The sequence below is a fragment of the Halyomorpha halys genome, unplaced genomic scaffold, assembly GCF_000696795.3.
Source record: "Halyomorpha halys isolate HHAL.00 unplaced genomic scaffold, Hhal_1.1 Scaffold2031.1, whole genome shotgun sequence".
Taxonomy (NCBI): Eukaryota; Metazoa; Arthropoda; class Insecta; order Hemiptera; family Pentatomidae; genus Halyomorpha; species Halyomorpha halys.
Genome location: NW_027110823.1, coordinates 88,507 through 93,314, shown reverse-complemented (window position 1 = coordinate 93,314; position 4,808 = coordinate 88,507). Strand labels below are relative to the sequence as shown.

The 4,808-nt window shown below is 31.8% G+C and overlaps 1 long non-coding RNA gene across 1 annotated transcript; it reads left to right on the top strand.

Annotated features, from left to right (window-relative positions):
• The first annotated feature begins 1,404 nt into the window (after positions 1-1,404).
• Positions 1,405-2,899, top strand: LOC106691016 (uncharacterized). Its single transcript, XR_001344709.2, has 2 exons — positions 1,405-1,653; positions 2,608-2,899. It is a non-coding gene; the product is annotated as an uncharacterized lncRNA (long non-coding RNA).
• The last annotated feature ends 1,909 nt before the right edge of the window (positions 2,900-4,808 follow it).

The following is a 4,808-nucleotide window of genomic DNA, read 5'->3' as shown; positions in this document are numbered from 1 at the left end:
TTTCAAAGGTAAGATAACTAAAGTACCATATCGACTACACGTGTTTATCCTACGATTCTCTATGCGGCAAAAACTTGGATATAAACAAAAAATATGTACTCAGGTTTCATACTATACAGATGAACCTTTTAGGGAGTGTAATGTCAATTAAGAAGAGAGAGAGACTAAAAACAAAGATTTTCTTCCTAAAGTAAATAATAAAGATTTATTTTTTATTATTATAGTTGTTTGAGAGTGGTTTAGTTTCTTTTTAAACAATTTTGATCTCTTTTCTCTCAACTTTATTCTTTTTAACATCCGACGTTTCGACCTCTCAGGTCATTCTCAAGGATTCCTTATTCTGTCTGTATTCCTTTTTTTTCCTTAAAATTCATTAATGCCGGCTAATTGCCTTTGTCCCAATAATTTCTTCTATTAAATTATTTCCTAATTTAATAGAAGAAATTATTGGGACAAAGGCAATTAGCCGGCATTAATGAATTTTAAGGAAAAAAAAGGAATACAGACAGAATAAGGAATCCTTGAGAATGACCTGAGAGGTCGAAACGTCGGATGTTAAAAAGAATAAAGTTGAGAGAAAAGAGATCAAAATTGTTTAAAAAGTAAATAATAAAATTTGAGGGTTGAAGTTCATCGGTTAAAATGGAATAGCACTTTGGAATAAACACATGGCGAGGATGAAGGACGGAAGATCATTCAATATATGCACCGTATGGATTCCAAGAATAGATAACAAGGAAAGGAGTCGACTGCATCTTAGATAATGAAACGAAATGACTCGATATGTGGTCGATAATTGGTGGCTTGTTACTTAGGATAGGACCTGATAGGAAAACGTTATGAACAATATTAAGTTTGTTTTTGTGCTTTAATGGTGGCTCTATTTTGTTTGCAGTGCGGTTTATGTTTTTATTGTCTGTCTCGTTCAGCAGTTTAGCCAGAATCTCCCTATGTTCCCTTGTGATCGCAGCAACAAACACCATTAAAATTTTTTCCTATGGGAAAGGCTTTTATAAAATTATTGATACCAATACAGCTTAATGCTATTATTATTATTGAGAACGTGATAGTCGAGTACGATGGAGTGCCATTTATGAGTACGATTCTCACATGGGTCAGTCAATTTTTGTTTCACGTTGAAACAAGGAAATGAATCATGATTTTACCTCTCTTGGGCTGTATAGGTCTTCGATGTAAGACTTAAACTTTAAAAAAAAATAATATTAAAAACTGTTATGTTAATTACTTTAGCAACGCGTTGCTAAAGTAATTAACATACTATCTTCTGTATGTTAATTACTTTAGCAATTGAAGCGTCCAAGCATTTTTCAAACCACTAACATAAATAATTAACATATTAAGTGAAATAAATAGAAAAAAACAGTTTTAAAATCATATCTCAGTTACAACACAACAAATCGGCGTCCTGGAGTTCTTACTGATGGAATGTATAGTTAGGCTAGCAAAAAAGTTGGCAGGTGACTAGCGATCAGGAAGGGAGAGGACCTCTTAGAACAGTTTTCGACCAATGAGATTTGGCTTGGACCAGGGTGTGGTCGCTGTACGGGAGTATATAACGCCTCAAGGTGGCCCTAGCAAACATAGTCAGTTCGCAAGACCCAGACTAATCTAACAATGGCACTCAAGGCTCTTGTAAGTTTATAATCTGATATTTCTCTTTATAGGAAAAATTTCAATTTTTGTTTTATCAAGTTCAATTTTAATTTTAATTTTATATTAATTTTTTAGGGATTCATATAAATATACTTTTTTTTTGCCATATCATACACAAAGTTGCACCTCTTGTTGCTTATCTTAATCCAACTTTCCAAGTGACGATCAAGCCCAGTTTCACTGACTAAAGTTTTTATTAATTTATTCATTAATTATAATACTCATTCTACTGAAATAATACTTAGTAAGTACTGAAGAATAATAAGATGGGAATGATGAATTTTTTTTTTTTTATTCAAAACGAAGATTACTAGTCTAGCCTCTTTTTATTTAACTATTTTATTTTTTGTAAATAAATTTCACTTATTTTCATAAAGAATAGATATAATTTTATATATATAATATTTTTTTTAAAGCTTAATTTTCAGAATCGTCAAAAATATTGCAAGAAAATTCAGTGCTTATGGTCTTATGGTGCATGTTATAAGGCAATTAAGCAGAAATATTTTTGTGAGATTGGTTGTCGAAGGGGATGGTAGTGTGATAAAGTACCAGGAGAGTACTCTAATATTTTTCAGGGAGTGATTTGTTAGAGTATTGTTCAAAATAAATATGCATAACTTAAAAAGCACAATAAATACATAAGTACATGAAATACCATAAAGCTGATGGATATAATCTCCCTTTGCATCATGGGGAATAGTATGCCGTTCAAGGGCCTCAGTGTCACCCAAATCAAAGGAGCTGTGACTTGCTCAGCATTATCTGCGCCTGGTACTTTCTGATATTTCTCGTTATCAGCTTTAAGTTTTTTTTTTTTTCAAATTTTTAAAGCATATGGCCGTCATTTAAAAAAAAAATCATCAAATGCTTTACTCCTATATTACATACCTTGTTCTTTACATTCTTCTTTACCACTATCTTATTTTGCAGTTCTTCCTTGCCGCCTGCTTGGCCGTGGCTTCTGCCGCAATCATCGCCCCATACGCCATCGCCGGAGATGACGGTTCATACTGGCCCGGCAAATACGACCTCAGGGAACTCCACCCAGCTCTTCCATCCGTCCGTAGTGCTTGGGCTCACCCATACGCCCGTAGCTACTGGCTTTAAGTTCAACATCCACTTCTATAACCCATCAAATAGCCCAAATCCTACAGTTATTCCACTATCATAATTGTTATACCTACAATCAATCCACTATAATAAACAGTTTATTAAAATCCAATATTATTTTGTTTCTATTTTTTCATCTTCCATTTCCTGTATACCTTAAAATATCATTACTAGTGATGATGTACATATTATATGCTACGATATATATAAATACAATCTAAGTAAGCTTCTTAAGTTAATTTAAGCGTAATTACTCTTTTATAAACTTCATAAAATCCCGACCCTTCAGACTATTTCCATTTTCATGCTCACCTCCACCTCCTTTATCCTAAAGTATCCTTTATCCTAAAATATTTTTTGAAAGTGAGCGCCAGAATTATCAAGCTTATGTATAAGATAATTAATATTGTGTGGATAATTAAAACTTGTAAAAATGGTAAAGATGAAATGTTGTAGAAAACAAGAATAATTAAAAGTTAAAAATTATACTAAGATACAGAGAATGAATGGTAAAGATGAACTGTTGTAGTAAAGAAGTAGGATATTTTTATTTATAAATAAAGGTAGCTAACATTTATTTTATATTATTTGTATAATAACCATATACCGCTATACACTCACATTTTCTCTCAAAATAAATTCGGTATTTTCTATAAATGTCCCACACAATATACAAAACTTAAGCGAGTTTTCATATCACAACAGGCTCGAAACTCTCTTAAACATAAAGTCGTATAGGAGCCGCTGAAATAGATATTCATACTTAATGAAAACAAAATTACAGCATTGATAAGTCTCAATTGGGGTGTTGGAGTGTTTTGTATTTCATTTGTGAACAATACCGAACTTCAAGCTAATCAACTTCAAGTTGCTCATTGTTATATTCAAATAAATCTAATTATTTTATTCATACATATCTAGGAGGGAAATATTGTCATTAGGTCTGAGCTAAATATTTACAAAGAATATTGCAGTTAATTTTTTTGTAATGAAGTCAGTGGGATATTTCAAACTATGTCTCTGAAAAATGAAAAAAATCAATGTTTTCTTGGGCATAATAAACGTCTGACTATAGACAGAATCGCATTTTTTTTTTAAACTGTCAGTATCGTTATGACATTAGGCTTTAGAATTAATAATTAGATAGCAATTCAATGTCAAATTATTAAGTTCGGTTCAGATTTGTCTGGGGTGTTTAGAACTCCAAACAATTTTCTTTCTACAAAAATGATTACAAAAATTGCAATTAAAATCAAATTTGTAAAATATGCTTTTGAGCTTTATTTGAAATAGTGATATCAATGGCCTTAGAGCATACGAATTTATTGGATTTTTATTTTTGCTTGGTTTTTGCTTTGGGAAAGTTGGAATTGATTTTGTAATTTGGACCTGAAAGTTCCATTTTATTTATTATTCATCACACATTATGTTCGCTTATTACAAAATAGTTACTTCCCAACTTCCAAACAATATTAACGCACTGAATGAGATTTGGTATGGTATGAAGGTATTTTATTGTTTGTAATTCATAAACAACTTCCTTTTTACTCATTTACAGCTCACATAGGTAACTTAAACAAGTCGCCAAATAACTCTAATTTTCGACGAAAAAAGATTGCATTTGTGAACTGAAAATGATCATGGAGTTTAAATCATTACCGAGTGCACTAAGTAACGTTTTGGTATGTTCAGTTTCTGAGATGAAATTCTAAAACAACTTCGATACCCTGGAAACAGAACAGGATTATTATTATCATTTTTTAAAAATATGTCAAGGTCATGTGAAATATTCTATACTTGAAAATCCATATCGCAATTACACTGTGCAATTAATTGTTCAATAACACTCAAAAAAGGCAATCCTTCTCGGTAGGACCCGCCCCACTAAAACCCCCAGCGAGCGACGTTCCTATATCAGTTTTGAAATGTTTTATTAAAATGGTAAGACGGACCTTAAAATAGTCAACTGCGAGCAGTATTTGAAAAGTACCTAAAATTGAAGAAGCGATTATTGCACACAA